Consider the following 18,824-nt stretch of genomic DNA (forward strand, 5'->3'; position numbering starts at 1 on the left):
CCTCTTCTGGCCTTAGATAGGCATGACAATCACTTCATTCTAGCTCCAGGCAAGTGCAATGATTGGTATCATCACCCAGGGTTAAATAACAAAACCCCAACATAAATCCCACTAAGAAACCAGAATGGAAAATAGTGTGTGTGCTGTCACCATCCCATTTGTAGTGTATGCATGAGTGGCACCATGACTCCTTTTGTCATGAAAAACCAAAATGAGTCTCGATAATGGATATCTCAACTCTCACATCGATGAAGAATGTAATGAAATACAATACTTTGTGTGAATTGCAGAATCTGATGAACCATTAATTCTTTGAATGCAAGTTGCACTTTTAGCCATTATGCCAAGGGCATGCCTGCCTGGCTATCATGCATCATCACTCTTTCTAACCTTTCAGCCATCGGGCTCCTGGTAAGAGGGCAAAAGATGGGCCTTCAGTGATCTCATCTATTATGGTTGGCACAAAAATAAGTCACTGGCAATCAAAGCCCTATGACCATCAGTGCTAAAGCTTAGTGTGAATCATCTCTGGTGACATGCACTCATCCAACTGAACCTATTAGACCCTTCACATTACTCAGTTGATGCTCACATCGTGACCCTAGGTCAAGTAGGATTACCTGTTAGGTTTAAGCATATGAATAAGCAAAGGAAAAGAAACTTACTAAGATTCTCCTAGTAACAACGAGCGAACCAAGAAAAGCCTAGCTTGAGAATTAAGAACCTTTGGAGTCCAAATTGTGTCCTGGTGAAGTGTCCTCAGTGATGGACTAGGCCTAAGTCCTATAGAAAGGGGTGTTCGAGTGCGTGAGAGTCCTATTATGGTTGGATCTTATCGCACCATGGGACTCTATCTATGAATCAGGTTGTTTGGGACTGCAGCCCTAATCGGGTGGTAAATTTCATCCAAAGCTGAATACAAGTGAGAGACCAATAGCGAAGAAATACTAAGAGGGAAAGATGAGAAAGACTTTGAAAAGAGAGTCAAAGAGTGCTTGAAATTATCGAAAGGGAAACGGATGGGGGACGATAATGTGCCCTAGTTAGATGTGGAATGGTGAGAGCTAGTCCATTGATTAGCTTAAGGCATGGACTAACATGTGTCATAGTGGCTACCCAACCTTGGGCTTTCAATATGCCTATGGAGACATTGTCGCTATGATCGTGGATGTAACAAAAATTGTCTCAACATGCCTCGACGCTTATGTGCTCCTAGCATTAACCTGTGAGTTCCCTATCTAGCTTGTCTTGAAACGTAGACCACGGAGTGTGACATGTGTGCAAGTTAATGTGCTAGATATCCTATAATGTGCAAGGAAGCTGATTGGTGGGATCCCTCATAGGTGCACCACTAATTGACCTTGATCTTCTGAGAAAGGTTCGAGTGTGAGCTTATCTGTTGAGGTGAACTATGCTTGAGTGGGGCTAAGCCAAGGGAAATGCTAGTGGAAGCCCACAATGATATTGATGTGTAAATCATTCATCTAACTTGGATATAAGGGTGAAAGACTAATTGAACCATCTAGTAGCTAGTTCTCTCTAAAGTTTCCTTTAGGATAGATGGAGCCTTTGGTGAGTTCTATTGGGTAAAGCCATGGTTAGAGGCACAATGCCTCCAACCTATTCTTAAACTTTATATAAGTAGGATGATGCAACTACTTTATTGAAATGCTCCATGGAATTAGGACCTCTAAATGGGCCATTTTTGGTAAGTAGAACTGGTGACATAGGATGAACTAAAGTTGGGTTATGATGCCTAATTGTGTGCTAACCTAGAACCCTCAAAGGTGTTGGTCGATTAAGACAATAAGACGGTGATCATGGAAGTCAAAATCCTCTAAGGAGTGTGTAACAACCCACCTGTAAAATCAACTAGCCTAAAAAATAAATGGCACTTAAGCACGTGACCTATACTAGATCATCGAGGCAAGGGCCAAGCCCCGATGAGTAGGAGGGTATGATGGTTGCTGCAAAACTCAGTGTGCAAGTTTGTGCAAAGACACTATCGATGCAGATCTTAGTGGTACTAGCAAATATTCAAATGAGAACTTTGAAGGCTAAAGAAGGGAAAGGTTCCATGTGAACAACACTTGCACATAGGTCAGTTGATCCTTAGAGATGGGTCCAACATGAGCTTTGAAAGAAAATTGAGTTAAAATTCCTAAATTGGGACACAATGGCTAATAACAACATTAGGGATTCCAAAGACATTGATGGGGGCCTTAGGAAGAGTTATCTTTTCTATTTAATGACCTGCCCACCCTAGAAATAACTCAATTGGAGGTAGGTTCCATTGGCCAAAAGAGTAATGCATGTCACATTATGTCCTATTTGCCCTAGTAGCCCTTGAAAATATAAAGGAGTGAGTGCTATTTATGCCTAGTTGTACTCATAATTGCATGGGTTTTCAAATTGAACAAGCTATAGTCGATGGAATAATGTAGGTAAGAAAAGTTAGCAAAATGGATCTCTATCCTTGGGAAAAGGATTGGCTATGAAGCTTTTGGCTACCAATGCATGTGGGTCCTACTCTTGAAGCTTTTGGCTACCAATGCACTACTCAAGTTGCCCCTATGGCAAGAGCAATTCGATACATGTAGGCTGGGGGATGGACTAGGAATGGCTCTTTTAGGGGCCTTCCTCATGTGATAATAGTCAACTCAAAACTAGTCTAGACTAAGGGAATCTAACTATTTAATTAAAACAAAGCATTATGATGGTCCCTAGGGATACACACTCAATGTGATTTTTGCCCAGTGCTCTAAATGTCAAAGTGAAGAATTTTAACTAATCATGGGTAAATGGTGGGAGTAATATGACTCTTTTAAGGTAGCCAAATGCCTCCAAATCTAACTAGTAACACACATGAATGGATTAACAAGATTCCTATTGTCTCTATCGACTATCCAGCAAAAGCACAACCAAGGGAATAGGCTTAGTAGAACTAGTAAGCAAAAAGACCTAATTAAGCTTGACTCTAGTCTAACTTTATGAAATGACTTGAGAGGTGTAGGATAAGTGGGAGCCTTCTGATGAAATTGAAATACCATTTCTTTTAATGTTATTTTACTTATTTCATGAATCAAAGGTGGGGCATAACCTTTTCTTTTGGACATAAGGCTAACCTCGATCGGTCAATCTAGGTAGAAGACATTACCAAGTGGGGAGTTTGCTAGGGCAGTACATCTATTAAAAGATAACGTAGGTGTCCTATGATAATCTCAATGAGAACAAGAATCTCATGTAGAACAAAGGGGAAAAGGCTCATTTCATTTTGATTTCCAATACAAATATGAACCATGAAAGCATGGCCTATCGATCTTTTAAATTTTCAAAATTTAAAGCTAGAGCCATTAGAAAAGTTACCATAGGGATAATTAGCTTGTGGCAATGAAGTATTCATTAGCAACATTGCTTTTTGATCTTTCGATGTCAACTCTTCCCATCATTGTGAAGCAGAATTCTCTAAGTGCTGGATTGTTCACCCACCAATATGAAATGTGAGCTAGGTTTAAACCATTGTGAGATAGGTTTGTTTTACCCTACTAATAGCCCTGTTGCAATAGTAATTCAACCTAGAATGAGAAGAACTGTTGATTCAAACAATTGGTCATCATGCTTGGTTGAAAAGCTATGGGCAAGAAGCTATCATATGCTAAATTATGATTGAATGCCTCTAAGTCAAAATCTAGGCTAGAAGTGATGCATGTGCCCATCATCCAATTGTAGACCTACAGCATGGATGCATGGCCATCAAGGGCATGTGTCATATGTGTAGCCCTTGCTACAGACAAGTTACAATTCCTCCTAAATGATGAGTAGAATCTTTTGCAGATGACTTAAATATGCAATGAGGTATTGTAAGTGGCAGAGTAGCCTTGCTGCCATGATCCATTAAGATTCAATCTTTTGTCGCTTTGATTCATCCCTCCCCCTACATACCCACCAAAGTCCTCGCACTTCATTTCTTTACACTACATCCCTCTGAGGTTGGAGATGAATGATGTTCTCCATTGCAACTGATTTAGTCGGGTGATGAAATCTTTTTTTCGAGCTTCCAAGTAAATGAGGACCGAATGCCCTTGGTATTTATTATAGGGATGGGCTTGCCCTTGGTGAGGGCACTTGCCTCAAACTTTATTAGCACACATTGTCCTTTGGTGTAGGTTCTTACCTTAAACACCATCGATAGCATCCAGCCCTTGGTTGGTGTGGGCTATCGCATCCAACACCATCGATAGATGCAAGCCAATTGTTGCCTCAGACACCATCAACAGATGTTGGCCCTCTGGTATGAGATGTTGCCTAGCACACCATTACCAGATGTTAGCACTTGGTATAGGTGCTTACCTCTGCCACCATCTATGTAAGTGGGCCCTTGGCGTAGGTTGTTACCTTGAACACCTCTTTGGTAGATGTTGGCACTTAGTGTGGCATATGTACCATAACCCTCCCATCCAAGGCACTTGTTGACCTCTCGATCACTATTGGCACTAAATAATGCTCGGTGCATGTGTCATGAGCTCTTATCTTAAGCAAAACTCTATGCTACCTTGGACAAGGAATTGACTCTATTTGCCTAAGTCAGCATACAAAATTAAAATGCTTAGCATAATTCTAGCTCATCAAAAATTGTGTTATAGTATTGGGCCTTTTAGAAGCCCATATATACTGCCTGTCTATGACTGTATTTAGGCATGCTCACACCTAGGTTTGGCAATGTGCTCACATGTCGGTCATCAGTTCTTGCACCTAGGTCTGACTATGTGTTAGTGCATCACTCACCAATGCCCGCACCTAGGCCTGGCTCAATCCTACTAAACCTACACATCATGCTTAAGCTTCTAGAGTCTTGATCACTATCCATACCACTATTCTGGGCTAGTTCCCCATGATCTAGGCCTCTAGTAGGCTTTAAAGCCTGGTCCCTCTGGTTGTCAGACCTTGTCTCACTAGAGTTAGAATTGCTCTTCGACTTAGAGAGAACCCCTTGGCTAGTACCAGCTTGTGGATTGTGACACATGCACGTGCCTCGACCACCATCAAGACATGTTGGCCTTTGGACTCAACACATGCTTTGACCACTATCAACACATGTTGGCCCTTTATATGGGTAGTTCCTTCAAATACCATTGGCACATGTTGGGCCATGCATCATGTGTGGGTATCCGGCATTGGCCATGCACCATGCACACCATGACCACGTAATAGGTGGGCTTAGGCACATCTTTATATTTCTACCATGCCATTGCCATTTTAATCGCTTGCAAATTCATATAAGTGCTCAATAGTGCCTGCACATAGGCCTAGCTCAATTTTGCCAAACATAAACACTGTGTTTAATCCTTAGAGTCTTGATCACTACCAATACCACTATTTTGGGCTAGTTCCCTATGACCTGAGCCTCCAATAGGCCTTAAGGCTCGATCCCTCTAGTTGTCAGACCCTATCCTACTAGAACTATAACTGCTCTTCATCTTGAAAAGAACCCCTACGCATCACAAGCTTATGGAATAGACACATGCACATGCCTTAAACCCCATTAGGACATGTTAGCCCTTGGTCTTGGCACATGCTTCAACCACCATCAGCACATGCTAGGCCATGTACCATGCATACGTATCCTGGGCCTAGGCCATGCACAATGTGCACCATGATTGAGTAGTAGGTGGATTTAGGCACATCTTATTTTTGCAGAGCCAATGCCATTTTTATGGCTTGTAAAATCGTATACGTGCTTTTCAATGCCTGTACCTAGGATTGTCTCAATTTTGCCAAACATGAACACCATGTCCTAGCCTCTAGAGTCTTGATCATTACCCATACCATTATTCTAGGCTAGTTCCCCATGACTTGGGCCTCTAGTAGGCCTCAAGAACAAGTCCTCATGGCTGTTGGACCCTATCTTGTTGGAACTAGAATTATCCCTTAACTCAGAGAGAACCTTTAGGCTTAGACCAACTTGTGGACCATTACACATGCACATGCCTTGACCACCATCGATACATGTTAGGCCTTGGTTTTAGCACATGCTTCAACCATCATCAACATATACTGGCCCTTTTGTGTGTGTAGTTCTTTGAACACCATCAACACATGTTGGGTCATGCTATCTTGGGCTCGAGCCATGAACCATGGGAACTATAATTGAATGGTAGGTGGGTTCAAGCAATTTGTACATTTTTGCTAAGCCAATGCCATTTTTATGGCTTGTAAATTCATATAAGTGCTCACTAACACTCGTACTTAGTCCTAGCTCAATTTTGCCAAACTTAAAAACCATGCCTGAGCCTCTAGAGTCTTGATCACTATTTATACCATAATTCTGGGCTAGTTCCCTATGACCTAGGCCTTTAGTACACCTAAAAGCTTGGTCATTTTAGTTGTTAGACCTTATCCCTCTAAAACTAAAACTACTTATTGACTTAAAAAGAACCCTTGGCTTGGGCTAGCTTGTAGATCGTGACATATGTGCATGCTTCAACCACCATCATCTCCCAATGACCTTTAGTGCATAGGTCATGGTATGCAAGTTGGTCCAAGCATAGGGGTTCTTTCTAAGTTGTGTAGCAGTACAAGTTCTAATGGGATAGAGTTTGATAGCTTAAGGGATCAGGCCATAAGGTGATTTGAAGGTTCAAGTCACATGGAACTAGTCTAGAACAATGGGGCAAGTACTGATTGAGACTCTAGAGGCTTAGAAAAGGGGATAAGGTTAGGCAGGATTGAGCCAGGCCCAAGGACGGGCACTAGTGAACAATGGGTGGGCACCCAGTTAGACCTAAGCAGGAGCACTAATGATAGAGGTATGGGTGCATGGTTAGGCCCAAGTCTAGGCATGCATGAACACAGTCCTAAAGGGATTATATTAAGGGCCTTCTAGAAGGCCTGGTGCTTAGCATGATTTTAGCAAGTCAAAGATCATGCAATAGCACCAAATCCCCCAAAATCAAGGATTGTAATCTCTAGAGTTTAAGAATGTATTTTAGGCTCTGATTATAAGGGGGACTCAGCTATAAATTATGCACACATTAGAACCATTGAGTAATAACATCCTTACTCTTGCCTTAAACTTTTTGTTATTCTTTTAGCCTTTCTTTAAACACTTATTATGCCCTTTTTATTTTGCAATGTACTGGGCAGCTAACCTCGCAGTCTAGAGTGATCATGCATTATTTCTTATGTTAGATTGATCTGAGATGTAGAAGAGTTCATTTCTTTATTATGGAGCTATGCAATTCTGAAGCTTAAGTCTCAACCTATGACAAGTTGTATCAAAGTCTAATTTTTAGAGAGCTAGGAGTAGGCAGTAGAACCAAATACTATCGGGTATCAAGGCTTGGATCAAACCAAAGGTGGTGACTAGAGCCTTGGTTCAGAGTGTGCAACAGATCTATACTCATGACATAAGGAGCAAAAGTTATGGTAAGAGCTAAAGTTGGTGTGAAGAGCCAGAGTTGGCATTGGTGCAAGTTGGAGGACTTGCATGTGGGCATCGTAATGTGGTGTGCAAGCACTGTGGTAAGTTATGCAAGCATGTTTTGGGCTATAGCATGTTTAGGGAAAACCAAAAAAGAGACTAAAAAGAGCTGCTTGACGAGCGCCCTCTTACTGACAAATGGGGGAAAGCTTTAGAAAGATATTTGCCAATAAGCACTCAATTAGTGAAGTGTGGGAGGTTATTTTACAAATAATAGATTGGTTTAGAGATGTTGAGGGACCTTTGAATAGGGCACTAGAGAAGCTTATACAATGTAATAAGGCATTAGAGTCCATGGTGACAATCTTGTGAGAAGAGCTAGCTAGTCTCAAGGTTGACCATGCTACATTACGAGCTACTGTGGTTGTTGATGTAAGCTTATAATCGAGAGTGGAGGTGCCTAAGCATTTCATTAATAGACTAATGCCATGGGTCAAGGTCAAGCTACAATGAAAAGGCATTCAAAAGTTGAGTTGGGCTAGAGTTGCTATAGAATCATTGACTCAGGTTGAGTGCACTAAGTTTCCAAGGCCAAAAAAAAAAGAGAGAATGAGGGAGACACTGATGGTAATTCCTTAAGAGAGGAAAAGGCTATGGGGAAGCCTAGATTTAGCAAGATCGATAAACTATCAGCAAACGCATAGGGCCCATGAGTTGTTATTTTTGTGCCAGTCCACATTGGGTTAGGGAGTGCCCAAAGCTTTCAACCATCAAATAGGAAGAGAGGTTGTCCAAAGGCAAAGTGGTAATGGTAAACAACCCTAGAAAAAGCCTAACAAGGAGTAACCAGGTGCTAGTCAAGATTGCTAAGGGATTGTGACCTCTCAGAAAGTGGATAAAGGGAAACCAATGGCAACAGAGTGCCATAGCATGAGTTTTATGGTACAACCAAATTTTTCACAAGAGAGGGTGACATAGGTAACTCAAAAAAAGCACCGAAAGTGTCGATAGCTTGGGTTAAAGGGACCAGCACCTACACCTAGGACTGGCTCAATTTTGCTAGACCTAAACACTATCCCTGAGCCTTTAGAGTCTTGATCACTACCCATACCACTGTTTTATGCTAGTTCCCCATGACCTAGGCCTCTAGCAGGCCTTGAGGCCTAGTCTCTCTAGTTGTTAGACCTAGTACCACTAGAACTGGAACTGCTCCTTGACTCGAAAAGAAACCTTGGGCCTAGACTAGCTTGTGGATCATGACACATGCACATGCCTCGACCACCATTAACATATAATGACCCTCAGTGCATGCATATGCCTCGACCATTATCGAGACTTGTTAACCCTTTGTCTTGACACATGTTTCGATTAGCATTGGCAAAAGCTGGCCCTTATGCAGGTAGTTCCCTCAAACACCATTAGCATATGCTAGGCCATGCACTACATATGAGTATCCTAGGCTTAGGCCACACACCATGCATACCATAATAGAGCAGTAGATGGGTTTAGGCACATTTTTTTATTTATGCCATGCCAATGCCATTTTTATGGCTTGTAAATTCATATAATGGTCCCTTAAGCCTTCATGTTAAGTTTCATGGCAAGATGACTTGTTTTTTATTTTTCATGATGTTTGGAATTTTTCACGATTTAAGATTTTTTGAAATTTTTTTAGAAGGAGTTTCGACCCTAAATTTCGTACGTGATGCTTATATTTTTGTTGGCAGTCACAAAAAATTTAGCTAAAAAAATTAAAATGTAGAAGATTTTGTGGCCATTTGGAAAAAACATCCCCATTTCAAACACTTGAATGGCTACTGCCTATAAACTTGTAAAAGCTCTTAATACTCTTTAAGGAGGTATGAGTTATTGAGGTTCCTTGAGGGATAGGGGACCAATATAAGGGCAAAGGACTAGTACCCATCACACATCTTATGCACACACCCTTGGCCCTCCACCCCCAATCATCAGAACCCTTAATGCCACCAATCAGGTTTTTCGATGATGTTTCAAAGATTGTGCCTTAGGCAAAAACACATGCTCGAGGCTAGCATGTGTATCGTGGCCTAGAATCAAACTTTAGCCAAGGCTTTGACCATCAACAGCACATGTTGGCACATGGTGTGGGCATTGCCTTGACTATCATCGACACAAGCTGACTTTTGGTACGAGCACTTACATCAACCACCATTGACACAAGCTGGCCTTTGGTATGGGCACTTGCCTCAATCACTATTGGCACATGCTAGCCCTTGGTGTGAGCACATGCCAACACTTGGTGCAAGCATATGCCTCAATTAGCATTGGCACAATCTGGACCTAGTGTGAGCACATGCCTTAATTAGCATCGACAGAAGATGGCCCTTACTGTAAACAGTTGCCTCGAACACCATCGACATATATTGGCCCTTGATATTGGCACTTACCTCAAACACCATCAGTACATGCGAGGCCTTGGTGAGGGCACATGCCTTAACCACCATTGGCACATACAAACCTTTGGTGTGGGATATGCTTGTTTGAAAAAAGTGCCCCCATTTTAAACCCCTTAATGTTTACTACTAGTACATCTATAAAATCTCTCATGCTCCTTAGGTTTTCATGATGGGCCTATCATTATGTACATTTACGGCAACATCCTTAGATTAAAATCTAGGCCATTCATGCCTTTTGGCCATGTTGTTCGATGACTGGTTGCTTTGGTGACTCATAGGCACCTATGGCCTTGACCAATTGGCATGCATATGTAAAAAAGGCTTAGCTATGCCAAGCTCAAGCCCATGCCTGTAGTTGATGCTACCCTAAGCCCTAAACCAAGTCTTTGAATAAGGAAATGGCTATTTGGATTGGTGCAAGCAGAAGCTAGGTTATAGGCTTGGTCTACCCTAGTCTATCAGGTATTTGGCAATATCATGGTCCTTTCTCATTGATCATAAAAATGCCTAGGCCTAATCAAGCCTGTGTATGCAGCTGATGCTACCCAAGGCTTTAGGAACAAGTTCTGAATTGGCTAATGTCTTCTTCGAATGGTCACAATAGAGTTTGTGTGTATAGTCCTGGTCAGACTAAGCATTTAAGGTGTATGCCATTGTTGCCTATTGGATGGCAGGAGTAGTCTCATAGACATTGCTTGTGTTTCTCCCATGCCAAGCAGTCATGGCATGGCCTCATATGTTGTTTTAGCTAGTCGCTCATCGAATAATTGATTAGGTGGGTTATATACCAGTGTGCATGGATGCTACCACTTGTAGTAATAGGCATAGGAGTGGTGCTACGATTGTACATGTTGGCAAGCTCTAAGCTTGATGCATCAAACTGTTGACCCATCATCCATTTCAATCTACCCCTATGTAGTCATCATACCTTGGTGGTGCAATTAGGATCCTATGCCGTATGCCAAAATCAATGGAAATCGGATGTCTTGCCATCTCTCATCAATCCTATGTCCTTAGAGGCTACAAGTCAAACTTCAATCATGCCTCATGACCCAATTATGCCATTGTTGCCTATTGGATGTTAAGGGTAGTCTCGTGGACATTGCTTGTGTTTTTCCCATGCTAAGCAGTTATGGTATGGCCTCATACATTGTTTCATCTGCTTGCTCATCGAATAATCGATTGGGTGGGTTATAGCTCAGTATGTGTGGATGCTACCACTTGTAGTAATAGGCATAGGAGTGGTGCTATGGTTGTGAATTTGGCAGGCTCCAAGCTTGATGCATCAAACTATTGACCCATCATCCATTTCAATCTACCCCTATATGGTCATCATACCTTAGGGGTGCAATTAGGATCCTATGCCACATACCAAAATCAATGGAAACCAAATGTCTTGCCATTTCTCCTCAATCTTATGTCCTTAGGGGCTATGAGTCAGAACTTAATCATGCCTCGTGACCTAATTATGCCACCCAAACCTCCATGGCTAATTGGTGCACTAGTGTTCGATAGTGCTCTTAGATGTGGAACATTTTATGGGTGTGGACTCTCGACCTTATTCATCTAATGCTATGCATTTTATGTGCTTGACATGCATGATGTTTGTGCTCCATATTGGCTTTCTTTATTGCTTAGTTGGTGCGTTGAGGCCTAAGTGGTGTTATAAACTAATTCAAATTGTGAAACTATGAATGGCTTATTAAATTAGTTATAATTTATTTGATGGTATCTACTAGTCGGATAACCATAGTAATACTACAGCTAATACGTGTAGAAACCCCAACTTCTAAAAGGGATGCATTTATTAGATAAAAGATCAATGTGAGCTTTGCCTGTTGTTTTAATGATTCATGATAACTTGATCGATTGCATGGCCTTTATGTTGTGCTAGCAATGCATCATTCAAATTTTTTCCCTATGAAGTTTTGATGCTAGGATAGTGGCCTACTATGGTGGTGATGGGTGATGGAGAGTTAGGGAGAGGGAGCCTAAGAAATAGCTACCACATCCAAGGAAGGCAATAGGAGCAGAAATTACCCAATCTTGACATAGAGAGTTTGTGACAATAAATAACAATATTGAGCTTTATAAGTCTAGCAATTAGAATGAATACAATCTAAATCCCTTAACGAGGATCCATTGGAGGGCAAGTCTGGTGCCAGTAGCCATAGTAATTCTAGCTCCAATAGTAGAAATTTAAGTTGTTGCAGTTAAAAAGTTCATAATTAGAGTTAGGGTTAAGTCATCTGGTCTACCTCACAATAAGCATCAGTTTACTTGTCCCTACTACTGGTGATGTGCCCTTGGCCTTAACTGGCTGGGTCATTCCTCCGACACTGCTACTTTGAAGAAATTAGAGTGCTTAAAGTATGCCCTTTCTTGTATGCATTATAAAGGGATAACATCATAGGATTTTGGTCCTATTGTGTTGGCCTTCAAGATTAGAGTAATGATTAACAGAGACAATCAGGGGCATTTTTTTTTCATAGTTAAAAGTGAAATTTTTGGATTTATAAGAGATGAACAACTACAAAAGCATTTACCAAGGATATTTTTATTAATCAAGAATGAAAGTTGGCGCTAGAACATGATCAGATACCATCCTAGTCTCTACCATAAATGATGCTGACCAGGGATCAACAAATGTTACTTTTAGGACTCTGTTGGTACCTTATGAGAAATCAAAGTCGTTGGGGTTTCAGGGGGAATATGGTCATAGGGCTAAAACTTAAAGGAATTGATAGAAGGGCACCACCAGGAGTGGAGCCTATAGCTTAATTTCACTCAACATGGGGAAACTTACCCGCTATACATGTAGTAAAGATTGATAGATTGATAGATTGAGAGCTTTTTCTTAATTCTATGGGTGGTGGTGCATGGCCGTTCTTAGTTGGTTGAATGATTTGTCTGGTTAATTCTATTAATGAACAAGATCTCAACCTACTAACTAGCTACGTGAAGGTGATTCATCATGGCTAGCTTCTTAGAGGGACTATGGCCATTTAGGCCAAGGACGTTTGAGGGAATAATAGGTCTATGACACCCGTAGATGTTTTGGGCTACTCAAACACTACACTAGTGTATTGAACAAGTCTATAGCCTCGACTAATAGGCCTGAGTGATCTTTGAAATTTCATCATGATAGGGATAGATCATTGCAATTGTTAGTCTTCAACAAGGAATTCCTAGTAAACATGATTCTTCAGCTTACGTTGACTATGTTCTTGCCCTTTGTACACACTACCTATCACTTTTACCGATTGAATGGTCCGGTGAAGTGTTTGGATCATGGTGATGTGGAAGGTTTGTTTTCAGAGATGTTGTAAGAAGTCCATTGAACCTTATCATTTAGAGAAAGGAGAAGTCATAGCAAGGTTACCTACTAAACGAATGACCCACAAATGCATTAATGAAACACCTAGTGATGAGGGTGCCTTTATGCCCTAAGCCCCTTTCAACCTTATGCATGTGCAGTAGTTGATTCGTTTTGCTTCTAAGTGGGCAACATGATTGGTATCATTGCCTATGGCTGAATAATGAACCCCTGACATGAATCACACTAAGGAACCCTAATGGAAAGGAGCATGTGTGCCATTACCATCCCATTTATGATGTGTGTGAGGGTGACACCATGACTCTTTCTATCATGAAAAACCAAAATGACTATTTGCGATAGATATCTTGGCTCTCTCATCAATGAAGAATGTAGCAAAATGTGATACTTGGCATGAATTACAGAATCCCATGAATAATTGAATCTTTGAATGCAAGTTGCTTCCATTCCATTAGGCCAATGGCACGTCTACCTAGGTGCCATGCATTGTTGCCCATCCACCCCTTGCCTATTGGGCTTTTGGTGAAGTGGTTCAAGATGGCCTCCCATGATCTTGTCGATCATGGTTGGCCTAAAAGTGAATCCTTGGCAATGATAGCACCACCCATCAGTGGTAAAGCTCTCGATGTACCTCATCTCTTATGACATGCACTCATTGTCTATCTGGACCCCATCAGGCCCCTTGCATCACTCGATCAATGCTTGCATCACAACCCTAGGTCAGGTAAGATTACCCATTAAGTTTAAGCATATCAATAAGTGGTGGAAAAGAAACTTACCAGGATTCCCCTAGTAATGGCAAGCAAACTAGGAAGAGCCTAGCTTGAGAATCGGGCACCCCTAACATCCGAATTGTAGTCTAGAGAAGTATCTTTAGTGGCAGACCAAGCCTAAGAACCTTGGAAAGGGGCACCAAAAAATGTAAGAGCCCTATTGTGCCTAGACATTGTCCCACAATGAGGTGCAGTATGTCAGTTAGGTTGTTTGGGAATGCAACCCAAATCAAGCAGTAAATTCTATCCAAGGTTAAATGCAGGTGAGTGATCGATAGCCAAAAAGTACCGTAAAGGAAAGATGAAAAGGTCTTTGAAAAGAGATTCAAATAGTGCTTGAAATTGTTATGATGGAAGTAAATGGGGGTTGGTATGTACCTTGGTCAGACATGGAATAGCGAGAGCCAGTTTGTAGATTGGCTCGAAGCATAGACCGATGCGGGTCATGGTGACGGCCTAAGCCTGGGCTTTCGATATGCTTATGGAGATGTCATTTTGGTAATTGTGGAATGCAACACAAGCCATCTCAATGTGCCTTGGCACTTGCATGCTCCCAACATTGGCTTGTAGGCTCCCCATCTGTCCTATCTTGAAAATGAACCAAAGAGTCTGACATGTGTGCAAGGCAACAAGCTAGGAAACCCATAAGGTGCAAGGAAGCTAATTGGTGAGATCCCTCATAGGTGCACCGACTTGGATCTTTAGAGAAAGGTTTAAGCGTAAGCATGCTTGTTGGGACCGAAAATATGGTGAACTATGCTTGAGTAGGGTAAAGTTAGAGGAAACTCTGATAAAGGCCTATAGTGGTATTAACGTGCAAATCATTCATTTGACTTGGGTTTAGGGGTGAAAAACTAATTGAACCATCTAGCAACTAGTTCCCTCTGAAGTTTCCCTTAAGATAGCAGGAGCCCTTAGCAAGTTCTATCGGGTAAAGCCAATGATTAAAGGCATCAAGGGTGTAATGCCCTCAACCTACTCTTAAACTTTAAATAGGTAGGATGGTGCAGCTACTTCATTGAGCCATACCATAGAATCGAGAGCTCTAAGTGGGCCATTTTTGGTAAGCAAAATTGCTAATAGGGGATGAACTGGAAGCTGAATTATGGTGCCCAACTGCATGCTAACCTAGAACCTATAAAGGGTGTTGGTCGATTAAGATAGTAGGATGAGGGTAATGGAAGTTGAAATCTACTGAGTGTGTAACAGCTTACCTATCGAATCAACTAGCCTAAAAAATGGATGGCATTTAAATGTGCGACCTATACACAACTATCAAGGCAATGGCAAAGGCTAGGCCCCAATGAGTAGAAGAGCATGGTGGTCGCTACAAAACCTGGGGCATGAGCCCTGTGGAGTAGCCTTGGTGCAAATCTTGGTGGTAGAAGCAAGTATTCAAATGAGAACATTAAATACTAAAAAGGGGAAAGGTTCCATGTGAATTGCACTTGCACATGGGTTAGTCGATCCTAAGAGATGGGGGAAGCCCATCCGATAGTGTGTCCAATGTGAGCTTTAAAAGGGAATCAAGTTAATGCATAGCTGACGACAATATTAGGTAGTCTAGAGGTGTTAGAGGGGGCCTTGGAAAGAGTTATCTTTTCTATTTATGGCCTACCCACCCTAGAAATGGCTCAACTAGAGGTAAGGTCTAGCAATCGAAAGAGCATTACAAGTCACGTGGTGTTTGGTGTGCCCTTAGCGACCCTTGAAAATCTGGAGGACCAAGTGCTCTCTATGCTTGGTCATATTCATAATTGCATCACTCTCTAAAGTGAATAGCCTCTAGTCAATGGAACAATGTAGGCAAGGGAAGTCAGAAAAATAGATCCATAACCTTAAGTAAAAGATTGCTTTGAGGGCCAGGCACGAGGTCCTAATCCCAAACTCATTGACTGTCGATGCACTACTTAAGCTACTCTCATGGCAACATGGGTCATTGTGTGTTGATCAAAGATGGACTTGGAAAGGCTTCCTTTAGGGCTTTTCCCGAGCAATGAATAGTCGACTCATAATTGATAGGGATAAGGGGAATCTAACTATTTAATTAAAACAAAGCATTACAATGGTCCCTACGAATACTCATGCAATGTGATTTCTGCCCAATGCTCTAAATGTCAAAGTGAAGAACTCAACCAAGTAAGGGTAAATGATAGGACTAACTATGACTCTCTTATGGTAGTCAAATGCCTCATCATCTAATTAGTGAGCACATAAATGGATTAACACAATTCCCATTGTCCCTATCTACTATCCAATGAAACCACAATCAAAGGAATGGGCTTGGCAGAATCAGCAGGGAAAGAAAACCCCATTCGGCTTGACTTTAGTCCAACTTTTTGAAATGAATTGAGAGGTGTAGGATAAGTGGTAGCCTTAAGTCAAAATTGAAATACCACAACTTTTAACATTATTTTACTTATTCCATAAATCGAAGGCAAGGCAGAACCCCTTCTATTTGGCCTAAGGCCAACCTTGATTGATCGATTAGGGTAAAAGACATTGTTAGGTAGGGAGTTTGGCTGGGGTAACACATTTGTTAAAAGATAATGCAAGTGACCTAAGATGAGCTCAATGAGAATAGAAATCTCATATGGAATAAAAGGATAAAAGCTCATTTGATTTTGATTTCCAGTACGAATAAACTATAAAAACATGACCTATTAATCCTGTAGACTTTCAGAATTTGAAGCTAGAGGTGTCAAAAAAGTTATCAGAAGGATAACTAGCTTTATGATAGACAAGTGTTCATAGTGATGTTGCTTTTGATCCTTCAATGTTGGCCTTCCTATCATTGTGAAGCAAAATTCACCAAGTGTTGGATTGTTCACCTACTGAAAAGGAATGTGAGCTAGGTTTACACCGTTATGAGATAGTTAGTTTTACCATACTAATGGTAGCGTCACAATAATAATTCAACCTAGTATGAGAGGAATCGTTGATTCGTGCATTTGGTTATCCCACTTGGTTGAAAAGCTAGTGGCATAAAGCTACCATGCACTTGATTATGACTAAATGCCTCAACATTAGAATCTAGGTTAGAAGGGACACATGTATCTATTGCCCAACTATAGACCAGTAGTAGTGGCCTATGCCTTGAAAGGTACATGTCATAGGTGTAGCACCCGTAGCAAATAAGCCATACGAGCCTTTCTTGGAGCTCAATTCCCATCAAATGGTGGGAAAAATACTTTGCAGATGACTTAAATACATGATAGGGTATTATAAGTGGCAGAGTGGCCTTATTGCCATGATCCACTAAGATTCAACCTTTTTGTTGCTTTGATTCACCCCTCCCCCCACCATAGCCACTAAAGTCCTCTCACTTTATTTTTTCTTCACCATACCTCACTAGGGTTGGGGATGAATGATGTTTTCCATTGCAATTGATTTAGTCGGTTGATGATGTCCCTTCCTTGAGCATACAAGTAAACAAAAATTGAATGCTCTTGGTATTTGTTATAGTGATGGGCTCACTTTTGGTGTAGGCATTTACCTCAAACTCCATCGGCACATGCTAGCCCAAATGCAGGCTATTGCCTCGAGCACCATCAATAGCATTTGGCCCTTGGTTGGTGTAGGCAATCACATCCAACACCATCTACAGATGCTAGCCCCTTAGTGTGAGATGTTACCTTAGACACCAAAGCTAGATGCTGGCACTTGCCTCGATCATCATTGATATAAGTGGGCCTTTGTTGTGGGTTGTTGCCTCAAACACCTCTTTGGTAAATGCTGACACTTGGTGCAACATATGTACCATGAACTTCCCACCCAAGGCACTTGTTTATCCCTCGATTACCATTGACACTAAATGATGCTCGGTGCATGGGTTATAGGCTCTAATCTCAAGCCAAACTCCATCTAGATTGACCCCATCTGCCTAAGTCAGCCTACAAAACTCAAGCACTCAGCATAATTCTAGCTTCTTAAAAATTGTGTTGCTGTGTTAAGCCTTCTAGAAACCCTTAAATATGATCCTCCTAGGATTGTGTACAAGTGGGCCTACACCTAGGTATGACCATACACCCTTACCTAGGCTTGACCATGCACTCACACCTCGGTCATCAATGCCCACACTGGTTCTGACTATGTGCCTATGCATCACTCATCAATGCTCGCACCTGGGCATGGCTTAATTTTGCCAATTTAAACACTATGTATGAGCCTTTGGAGTCTTGATCATTGCCCATACAACTATTCTATACTAGTTCCTCATGACCTAGGCCTCCTATAGGCCTTAAGGCTTGGTCCCCCTGATTGTTGCATGTTGTCTTGCTAGGACACAAACTGCTCTTTGACTTGGACAGAACCCTTGGGCTAGGACTAGCTTATAGATTATGACACATGTATATAACTCAACCACCACCGAGACAAGTAGGCCCTTAGTCTTAGTACATACTTTAACCATCATCGACAAATGTTAGCCCTTTGTGCAAGTAGTTTCCTCAAACACCATTGCAACATGCTGGGCCATGCACTAGGCAAGGGTATCCTATGCCCGGGCCATGCACCATGCTCACCACTATCGGGCAGTAAGTAGGGTGGTCAAGCACATCTTCAAATTTTTACTATCCTAATGGCATTTTTATGGCTTGTAAATTCATATAAGCACTCACCAATGCCCACACTAAAGCCAAGCTCAATTTTGCCGAACATGAACACCATGCCTGAGCCTTCAGAGTCTTGATCACTACCCATACCACTGTTCTGGGTTGGTTCCCTATGACTTATGCCTTGGTCTCCCTAATTGTCAAAACCTATCTTGCTAGAACTAGAACTGCTCCGTGACTTAGAAAAATCCCTAGGCCTAGACCAGCTTGTAGACCATGACATATGCACATGCCTCGACCACCATT

General features: G+C 41.6%; 1 non-coding gene and 4 pseudogenes across 1 annotated transcript; all 5 read left to right on the forward strand.

Annotated features, from left to right (window-relative positions):
• Window positions 1-213: 213 nt before the first annotated feature.
• On the forward strand, window positions 214-369 carry LOC149517765 (5.8S ribosomal RNA). Its single transcript, XR_016344338.1, has one exon. It is a non-coding gene; the product is annotated as a 5.8S ribosomal RNA (ribosomal RNA).
• A 227-nt stretch (window positions 370-596) lies between these two features.
• Window positions 597-3,926, forward strand: LOC149517766 (25S ribosomal RNA; annotated as a pseudogene).
• A 7,533-nt stretch (window positions 3,927-11,459) lies between these two features.
• Window positions 11,460-13,258, forward strand: LOC149517767 (18S ribosomal RNA; annotated as a pseudogene).
• A 261-nt stretch (window positions 13,259-13,519) lies between these two features.
• Window positions 13,520-13,674, forward strand: LOC149517768 (5.8S ribosomal RNA; annotated as a pseudogene).
• Window positions 13,675-13,902: 228 nt separating this feature from the next.
• Window positions 13,903-17,256, forward strand: LOC149517769 (25S ribosomal RNA; annotated as a pseudogene).
• Window positions 17,257-18,824: the final 1,568 nt, after the last annotated feature.

Source organism: Durio zibethinus, chromosome 8 (assembly GCF_047325235.1).
Source record: "Durio zibethinus cultivar Kanyao isolate XHJ-2024 chromosome 8, ASM4732523v1, whole genome shotgun sequence".
Classification (NCBI taxonomy): domain Eukaryota; kingdom Viridiplantae; phylum Streptophyta; class Magnoliopsida; order Malvales; family Malvaceae; genus Durio; species Durio zibethinus.